The following is a 10,952-nucleotide window of genomic DNA, read 5'->3' on the forward strand; positions in this document are numbered from 1 at the left end:
AGTATAGAATCACACAGAAGTAATCCAGAGAAAATAAAAATTGAAGCATTCAGAGGAAAATAGTTGCAGTTGTATACACACATCGGCCATAAGAGGGAGCTTACATTGTCCAGAAATTGAAACAAAGTACAAAGTACAAAAAAAAGAAGAAAGACATCAAAGTTGTGATTCCTCAGCCCCAGGAGCAGTTTGGGGCTGGACCTCGGAAGTTTCTTGCGAAACCACTTCGGCAACCTTCTCTGCCGCCAGCTCGGCGTCAATCTCTGCTATTGTTTTATCAAGACTTCTTTAAGCCAGAAGAAGGTCAGATGATAGCTGCCCTGGAACAGCCTCCTTGGACACCTCCTCAACCTCACCATCCTCTTCATCTTGAGTTAAGTTGATGACCTGCTCAGTTGGAAGAAAGGACTTGGCCTCAGCAGCATCCTTGGATTTCCTCACCAAGGCCTGATCATCGTTGTTATCCTCATCCTCGGCTTCAGACTCAGACTCAGATTCTTCTTCGGCCTGACTTGGAGCTGGAAGAGGAGGAAATGGGAGAGGAATAGCATCGGCATTGCGAAAAGACGAGTCAACAGGGAGATCAAGCTTTTTTATCAGGGACATCCAACCAAGGGAACATCCCCTGTTGCATGCCTGCCTGACTTGAAGCTTGTAATCCTCAGTGACGTCGGCCACGCCCTGAGCATATGCCTTCTCATCAGCCTCTTTGATTTCGGCTTCCTTTGTAGCCAAAGCTTCCTGAAGTTCCTTTTCGGCCTGGGCCGCTCTCGTCTCGGCCTCTTTCTTTTGGGATTCAGCAACTGTCTTGATGGCCTCAGCAGATTCGGCCTTTTCCTCGGCTAAGGTTTGGGCTTTGGTGGTAGCCTCAGCCTGGTCTTCCAGCTTTTTCATTTTTGAAAGAAGGGTTTTATTCTCCTTTTTTAGGGCAGAAACCTCCCTCTTCAGGTCAACCAGCTTCTCTCAATTCTGAAAATATTGCATTGAAAATGAGTGGGCATGCTGGATGGCCTGAAAGAAAACAGAGGTGTTAGAAAATATTTTTAAGTACAAAACAGAATGGAAGAAAAAGTACCAAGCAGGAACACTTACTTAAACAGAGTGCTGGAGCATTAGGGCATAGTTCTCATATTCACTATACCTGGCATTCCACTCCAAGTCACCAGGAAGGAGCAGCGCCGTAGTAAGGGCAACGCCGACATTTATGTCATCGGCGCTTTCATTGGTCATTATGGGCCTATCTTCCAGAGTAATCTGGGGAGCCCAAGGAACATCAGATTTTTTGGACCCCGAGGTCGTCGCAGACGATGACTTCGGCTTCTTGGGTTGAGTAGATTGTGATGGCTGGGATTCTGCACGCCTCTTCCCAGCGGAAGGTTGAGATTTGCTGCTTTCAGCCAGTTTGGAGATGGGTAGAGCATCCTCAGCCTCAACCTCAGTAGCCTTGGCCTTAGACTGGGCCTTCTTAGTTCTTTTTGGCTTCGGTGGGGGCAAAAGTTGGGTCGGAACAGCATCGACGTCGGTTGGAAGGTCGGCTAGGAGATCTTGGGCAACAGGCTTCAGGCGACCTATCTCAGCAGCTTTTACGAGTCTTCGCCGACGTTTTCTTTCTGGAATGGGGATTAAGTATGGGGCAGAAGTTAATGGTTGGTCGGCTGGATCAGAGGTTGATCCTTGGTCAGCCCGAGATGTTGATGCTGTTTGCAGAGTGGTAGCAGAGGGAGGAGATAGGCTCTTCTTCTTTCTTTTTGGGACGTCGGGCGGTGTGGATTTGTATGTGGGAATAAAATTCAGTAACAGGGGAGCCTTGCGCTTGTGGATTGGAAGATATAGAAGCTTCTTTAAATCTTTTCCAGGGAAGAAGGATTGGCGGAAGTTTTTTGGTGGCTGATGAAGATCTGCAGGACAAACAAACAGGACATTAGAAACAAAAAGTTTTGAAGACTTGGGAAAGAAATAAAGTATTGGCGCTGGGCTCTTACCCTTGCCCTCTTTAACTGTTCGAGGAAGAGGGTAGAGGTGAACATCTTCGTCTGGACCAAATTCCCAATTTCCCAAAGCAATGACAAAGTCATCCCCGGCTCCCTTGTTGGAGTCCGGGAGGTCGGCTACAATTTTGAATTCAGTAGACCTCGGCTTGAGGTATTAGACGTAACCTCTTTCCTTCAGGTTAAGAGGGCACATGGTATAACAATATTGTACATCGGCAAGGGTGATCCTAACATTCTCCTGCCTAGCCAGGGCTATGATGCCATTGATCACTAGATAAGAGTTTATGGCCAGTTGCATAGGGTTCAACTTGTAAAAATGAAGAATTTCGCGAAAAAGAATGTTAAGTGGGAGCCGGAGTCCGCACTCAGTAAAAGCTACTATAGGAAACGGCATTGAATCATCTGTGGGCATGATAGAGTAACTATCTTCAGCCAGCCTTAGATGGACATCGGCAGGAATAGAGAACTCCCGCCTAAAGTACTCGAGTTTGGTTGAGGTATCTACCCTATGCCTCCACATACCCATAACGTCGGCCTAAAAACAAAGGGCTAGGTTTCAGAAAGAAAGGTGTTCTTAAGGGGTTATCCGGACTTCGGCGAAACCCTAGGTATATACTGGTAAGGATTGTTTCAGTTTTTCCTAAATTAAAGGTTCTACAAACTAATCCCAAGCCTAAGAACTATGAAGATGAAGATCAAAGGCACGGATCTGGAATGGAAAGGAAAAACAGAAAACAAGAAACAAAGAATGACGTTTTAGAAACAAAGAACAGAGGTATGGTTCTTAAAAGCGACAGAAATACAGAAGTAAAAGGTCAAGAACAGTGGCAAGAAAAGTATTAAATAGTACAAAGTGTTCAAGACATGAGTAAAATCATGAAAAAGACACATCCAGATGAATAGTTCAACAAATCAAAGGTTTGAACAGCACAATAATGGCAGTAAGTAAACGGAAGCACATAAAAGAAATTGGGAATAAGAGGAACAAAATCTTACCAGAACAAATGGAGCCGGAATGAAAGTCGCCGAGGTAGGGCAACGATTGCAGACACAACAGAGCGGCGAACGCTTCGCTGAAATGGAGGAATGAAGACGGTTGTAGAGCTTGGAGTTAGAACAATGGTGGATTTGAGAAAGTTTAGAGAGAGAGAGAGCCAGAAATTCGAATGCATAAAGTAAAGGAGAGAAGACAAGAAGAAAGGTTTTATCAAAAACTTGAAACGGCGGCAAAACAGGACATTTATTGCACCTGGAGGAACGCGTGCGTCAGACGGCGCAGACGGAGGAAAGACGGCTTACAGGCGCGTCACGGACACGGGCCAATAAGGATATAACGCGTGAGTAAAACAGTTGAAAATTGATGTATGACAGCTCATACGCATGAAGGGATTCATTTGAATTCTTGTTCTCCGAAGATAACACGTCGGCCTAAAATGAATGATCTCGGCCAAAGAGTTCTCACGCCTAGGTACTAGAAGAAAATACAGATATAGGTTCCATCACCTCAGAATGCCGAGGTAATAGAACCTAGGGGGCAGTTGTGGAGATGTATTTTTTGAATACCAACACGTGGCATGGTGATGCCGACGTGTCAGCCGACGTGTCACGTGTCCTAGTAGTTATGCCGAGGTTACCTAGGCAAGGCCGAGGTGATCTCCAAAGATATCGGAATCCGAGATAAGCGGATAGGGGATAAGAGTCTTAGAGTAAAGAGAAGACTTAGCCAAGATAAGAATAAAACTCCTACTCTTAAGGAGTTTTATCTTTATCTCCTGAAGAGTCCAAGTCAGTATTGAATTGGAGTCCATAGAAGTCAGACTTCTAATTAGACTTGGATTTAGTAAATTATAAAAGAAAGGCACCCCCGTGGGTCTAAGGTACGCAGTTTTATACTCAAACTTGTGAGTTTAGCACTTGATTATCTTTGAGAGATATACTGACTTGATCGTCGGAGTGCCCCCGGGTGGAGGAGCCACCGCCGGAGCCTTTTCTTTCTGTTGCAGGTTAGCTAGAGGCTATCTATTCTGCCAGTGCTTTTCCAGCTGATTACTAGGCTGGCAGTGTGATCAGAAAATTACCCACACAGATGCTATTGCAGTAACCGTCCACCTTTCCACCTTTGATCACCACCTAGCTACTTTCATCCTTCCAACTCCTGACGCCTCATTTCCTCCTCTTCTTCTTCTCGTCATTCGGGGGGCTAAGATGATAGATAATGGATGAAAAGAGGAAACAGTGTTGTTCCGAAAGAAAAAATATGGGATAGGTTGATTCAAAAAAATGAGAGGACAAGGCTTGGTGGGATGTTGTGGATTGATAAGAATGGTGAGGTGGAAACAGAGTGGCAAATGAGAAATGCAAGATGTATAAAAATTTGGGGTAATTATATAAAAAAGAAAAATTAAGTATAACTTTTGTAAGGCTCGTTTGGTAACTATTTCGTTTTTAATTTTCAGTTTATATTTACAAAAATTAAAAAAATTATCATAAAAACTTATTTGATAATTTTTTTGTTTATAAATGGTTATCTCAGTTTATAAATTTGAGGAAAAAATATAAACTCAAAAAATGAGTTTACTTTGGTTTTTAAATAGATATTTCAAAATGTGACTAATAATTTTTTTTTTCAAATAAATTTTTTTTTCATAATTTTTTTTCAAATATTTTTTTTGCAATTATTTTTTTTTCACAGTATTTTTTTCAATTAATTTTTTTCCCAATTAAATTTTTTAATTAATTTTTTTTTCAATTATAATGTGTATGATGCCATTGTCATAAATAATAAAAAATAAATTTAAATATTTTAGGCCTGAACAAACATATTTTTTAATTTATGTTTTTAAAATTTTTCAAACATTTTGTTCAAACCAAACATATTTGTAATTTATGTTTTTCTAAAAATAAACAAAAGCCAGTTTATAAAATTTTTGTAAACATAAACCAAAAACGTAAATATTACCAAACGCTACCGTAATAAAATAAATTACGTATTTTTAATTTTGTCAATTTAAATCTTAATTTTTTTAATTTGTGTTCAATTGAAATCAGATGTCTATTTTGCCTTAAGTAAAATCTACTAAAAAACGGTATTTTTTGCCTTTAAACTCAATATAGGTGTATATATATTTCATTGAGTTTAATAGTTAAAACACTCTTTTTTTTAATTAATTTTACTTAACAAAAATAAATAAATAATTTATATTAAAATAAAACAAAAAATGAAATTTAAATTGATAAAATTAAAAATTTAGAATTTATTGAGTTACAAGGTCAAACACTGAATTTTATAATTTTGTTATTAAAATTATTAATTTTTGGTAAATGTACTTGGAAAATTATGTGTGAAAGTGGCAATTCTTATGCACTTATCCATTTGTTGAATGGAAGATAAGTTTATTTCTTTTCCTTTTTTTTTTAATAACGTAGCGATTAGGTATAATTTAGCCATTTGTTAAGAGAATTTATTATAATTTACTTATTTTATAGGGTAAATTATAAATATATTTCATAAAATTTGTTTAAAATACAGATTATCTTTTTTAATTTTAAAAATAACAAATATCATATGTTAGAATTTTATTTAACATAATTAATGTAAAAAAATTTCTAACTATTTTCATGTACAACAATAGAATTATTTGAATTATTAATTAAAATATATTTATAAAATTATTAAAAATTATTAATTAACTTAATAATTTATTAAGAAATTAAATTATTTGTTATCTTACTAAAAATATAAAACAACACAATATAATTTTTTAAAATTATAAAAAAATAATTTATATTTTAAACTTGAACAAATATATTTATAATTAAATATTATCTTTTTGTAAATATTTGGTATGGACAAAGTATCTTTCAGCCATAGACAAGAGAGATTTGTGTGTTGTGGTTGACACGTTTGCCCACCCACTTACCGCGCTCCTTTTTCTTCAACTATACAATCACCGTATATCAAATCAAATTAATAACAACAAAAGGTAATGATGAGTTACCTGGAGTTTATATATGCGGGAAGTGATTGAGTTCCCTCCTATCATTACTCCTACTATTTTATATATATGTCGCAGATGGTGATTGAATGAGAAGAAAAAAAAAAAAAAAAAAAAAAATAATAGCCAATCAAAAAGAGAGAAAAAGTCAAAAGGGATGCCTTCTTGGGAGGGTTCAACTCATTTTCTTATATTTAAATATCCGTTTTTCAATCATATTAATTTTTTGTTTTATCATCAAATAAAAATTAAATTAAGTTGTATTATAATTTTTATGATAAATTATAAATACCCTCTCTAAGATTTACTTAAAATATAAATTGTCCCTTATAATTTGAAAAATTACAAATACTCAGAATTTTTTATTTAATAGAATTAATTTAAAAAGTAAAATTTCTAACTGTTCACCTATTCAATAATAAAATTACTTAAATTATTAATTGAAATAAAATTTTAACATTATTAAAAACTGTTAATTAACTTGATGATTTATTAACAAAATGAACAATTTGTTATGAAATTAGAAACTTTAAGGGGCATGATATAATTTCTAAAACCAGTGGATAATTTGTAATCTAAATAAATCTCAATGGATGTTTTTGTAATTTACTTTAATTTTTATTAAGATTTCAATCCAACAATATATCCCTTACGAGTCAAAATCTTGACTCCACCATTGTGTACCATACATAAGTTATGACGTTATTATAAATGTTATAACTCAATACTATGAGAGTCCTAACTAAGAAAAGAAGAAGTTATAATCAAACATCATATAAATTATAATAAAAAAATTCTTAAATTATAACTAAAACAATATCATAACCAACATCACAATTAATCATAATAGGCATCACAAGAACTCATAACGAACGTAACAAAAGTGCATAAATTTTATGATACACTTTCTCATAGAGAATGTATCATATTCCTGATTACAATATGTGATATATTAGAATATTAGTTATGATTTAATTATACACATTGTAATATTAATTATGATTTATTATAATATTAATTATAATATTATTTTTAATTATTATAATATAGAAAATTAATTACAATATTTAGAAACATAACCCAATAAATAATATTAAGGATATAAAATATTCTTAAATTTTTTTTACTAAAACACTACACACATGGCTGTATAACTCACACTCTCATGTTAGTGTTTAGAATTTTTGTAATGTTTTGCCCAAAACAAAAAAAACAAAAAGAAGATTTTTTGTAATGCATATATGGTCGACAATCCTTCTCATTTCATATTCAGACAGATGAGTACAGTACAAAAGCACATATGTAGATATTATTATTATAAATAATGCTATATATATTAATTAGTGTATATATTAATGTACCAACTAGTGATATGACACAATTTTAGAGATTTTATTCGTTTATAATTTGTATAATAAATAGGGTCATTAATGATAGGGTAATGCTAGGGACACCAAATTTTCTACCAAACAAATAATCAAATGTCTCACATGGGTGTGGGGTCCGCATTTTTGTGGGGCCCACACCCATGTGAGACATTTGGTTATTTATTTGGTAAAAAATTTGAGACCTCTAACATTTTTCTTAATGATATTATAATACTAATTGACAAATTAATATATACGCTAATTAATACATATAATACCATCGTATTATTATAAAAAATATTTAATGACCTGAATTTTTATGGCTTAAATATGTCAAAATAATATAATTTTACATCTAAAATGACATCCTTTTAAATGTTTCGAGTCATAATTTTTCGAATCACCTTTTATTATTGCATTATTATATAGTTGTATTTATAGACTTCGTTTTGACCGGCAGGAAACCCACTCTTCCAAAACTCCGCCTTTTTATGCGGAGTCCAACCATCCCCTCTCTCTATATCTCTGTATCTCTCTCCTCCCCTCTCTCTTAAAATCATAATGACCGCTCAGCTGCTGCGGTCGCCGCCGGTGAACCGGAGACTGTCGTTTTTGGGGAAGAAGAAGGACCACCGAGTAGGGGAGGTGGCGGGGCGGACCACGGCGGACTTGGCGGCGGTGTGCTGCTGCTGCCCTTGCACGGTCATGAATCTGGTGGTTTTGGCTGTGTATAAGGTTCCCATTGGTTTGTGTCGAAAAGCTTTGAAGAAGAAGAAGAAGAAGGAGAGAGAGAGGCTGATCAAGCAAAAGAATGCTATGTTTACACAGCCCAATAAGATTGTGCACACTCCTGGATTCGATGATGATGATTGGGACCGCCATCGATTTCAATCGGACGCTCAGGAGGTTTCCTGCAAGGATCCCACCGTCGCCGTCGATTTCGACATGGAGATGAGTAACCGGTTTTATGGTGCCGGGTTTTGGAGGAGTCCGTCTCAGAGGGAAGTGTAACTGTACCAACCGTAAAATTGTCACAACCGGACGATATATATGGAGAGAGTCAGATTGCCTCGTCTGCAAGGAATTTCCAAAGGTGAAGAAAATTGTGGCCTTAACTTTTTTTTCCTTCATTTTTTTTTCTCTATTTTTGGAGTTTATTTTGGAATGAAACTAAATCACTTGTTGGTTGGTTTGATTGGTGGGTTGTTGTTTTTTTCCCTTGCATAGAGAGAAATGGAAAGGATTTTTATTTTGTTTTTTTCTCCAGGAAATCATGGTTTGGGACATATCTTGCGATTGTATCTGTGCGTGACTTTCTTAGATATTTGGATCAACATATACACAAATGTCAAATGATGAGTTCAGCTCTTTTTTTCACTTGTTTTTTTTTATCTTTCTTTTGTTTTCCTTTTCTTAAGTTGTATTTAAATTATGAATTTAGATAGAGATTTGTTAAGTGAGAGAAAAAAAAAATTATATATTGAGACGTAAATAAAATATACGGTAAAAAAAAATTCTTATCTTTTCTGTTTTTTTGTGTTTTTAAATTATTATTCAAATTTATGAATAAAGACAATCTTAATATTCATTATTGGTTCTAGCTTTGGATATATATTGTGAAATTTGTTGGATGTTTTATGTATTTTTTTTTTTTTTTACTCTTTTTATGTGTATAAATAATGGAGGAAAATCGCAAGATATGACAAAATAATAAAAATAATAATAAAATAATATGGATTTTGGCCAAACCAAATGACATTCTTGGATTGAAATCTGGGGGAACTTGGCATGGATCTGTCTACAGCTCGGTTAGTGATTATGGAATGTTTTGGGAAGTTAATAAAAAATTAGTTTTTTTATTTTTTGACTTTTTTTATTTTTTTTTTTTGACAAAAAATTGGATTCTTTTAAATAAAAAAACTGATTTTTTTAATTAAAAAACCAAAAAAATGACTTTTTTAACTTGTGGTCAAAATCCTCTTATATGACATAATCAAAAAGTCCATGTTTCTATCTAAAAAAAAATCCACATTTAAGATTATGGACAAAATGTGGAACATTTCTATCGCTTATTTTGATAAACCCACCAATGCATCATGAGAATTTTATTTATTTAATTTTATTTTTTATAATTGAGAATGCTAATAGGTTCCGACTAATCCTGAAATTTAGCAAAGCACCTGTTTTTTTACGTGAGTCGGGTCAATCTCAAGTAATGGGGTGTTTGGTAGAGCTTTTTTAAGCGCTTCTGGCTTTTAAAAAGTTATTTTAGACTGTTTGGTTAAATTTATTTTAAACAGCTTCTGACTCTAACAACTTATTTTAAGTCAAAAAAGTTGATTATGAGAAGCTGCTCACCCCTTACTTCTGATTATCAGCTTCTGCTGTGGACATGTTAATTCACGATTATACTCTTAAATTTTTTTATTTTTTACTTTTTTAAAAATAGAAAAAGACCCAAATGGACTATTAAATATTATTATTATTTTTTATGAAAAATGTAGACAAATAGTGAATAATAAAAAATAAAAATTAATTGAAAAAGCTATTTCACAGCTTATTTAACAAACACTACTCAGCAACTTAAATCTATAATCTAACAGCTATACCAAACAGATTAACAGCTTCTGATTAAAGTCATAATCTATAATCTGTTAAGCTATAATCTATAATCTGTTTTAACAGCTACACCAAACAGCACCAATGTTTGAAAGCGTGGTTCCAAAAGAATTTATAACATTTTATGAGGATTGAACATTAATTTCCTTGAGCTTGATACCTCGCGAGGCACTAAGGTCTAAGTAATTGACCATTAAACTAATCCTTTTGAGGTGATTAATGATATGTTTGGATTATAAATTTAAGTAGAGATTTAGAATGAGAAAAAAATAATTTAATTATATTTTACATTTTCATATTTCTTTTTAAATTTCTATTCGTGTCTATCTATGATCCAATTAGTTTTTTTTTTTTATTATCTAATAATGAAATTTTGCTTGACGTAATAATGGAACTAAACATAGACTAAACTCCTGCCTCCATTGTCGAGAATTTAAAAGGTCTTAAAAAGTAAAAGAATAGGTTCGTGAAAGTACAAGAATTTTAAGTTTTTTCTTAAGAAAAATATTGGGTCTTTTGAGAAGTTGGTTATAATTCACTTTTCAGATTATAATCTATTTTCTTCTCTCACAAAAAATTGATTATAATCAGCTTAAAAACTAATTATAACTATCTTCTTAAAATAATTCACAATCTAATAATGAAACTTTGCTTGACCTAACTGATGATACAGTTTGTCCCAGTGAATGGATCGGACTGGTCCAAGCTCCTCAAGCCCAGGTCCAAATGATTAAGCCCACCGGATAACCTGCAAACAAGTTCAACAGGGAACGAGGTAGTCCCCCAGTGAACCATCCGACGAGCAAGTCAGGAAGAGAAGTAGAGTGTAGAAGGAGAGATTAGAGATAGAAAATCTTAACATTCTTCTTGTCTTCAATGTTTGCTTATATCCTTTAGTAATCATTTCGATGTCCCTTCCGTCCTGACCTCCTCGCCGAAAGTCTATGCTGTAGCTTACCTTGTTCAAGATAAGGGGGTCA

At 34.0% G+C, this 10,952-nt stretch overlaps 1 long non-coding RNA gene across 1 annotated transcript; it reads left to right on the forward strand.

Moving 5' to 3' along the window:
• The first annotated feature begins 7,804 nt into the window (after nt 1-7,804).
• LOC145806726 (uncharacterized) lies at nt 7,805-8,941 on the forward strand. Its single transcript, XR_014350198.1, has 2 exons — nt 7,805-8,446; nt 8,621-8,941. It is a non-coding gene; the product is annotated as an uncharacterized LOC145806726 (long non-coding RNA).
• Nucleotides 8,942-10,952: the final 2,011 nt, after the last annotated feature.

Source organism: Camellia sinensis, chromosome 14, assembly GCF_055761805.1.
Source record: "Camellia sinensis isolate YWXY chromosome 14, ASM5576180v1, whole genome shotgun sequence".
Taxonomy (NCBI): Eukaryota; Viridiplantae; Streptophyta; class Magnoliopsida; order Ericales; family Theaceae; genus Camellia; species Camellia sinensis.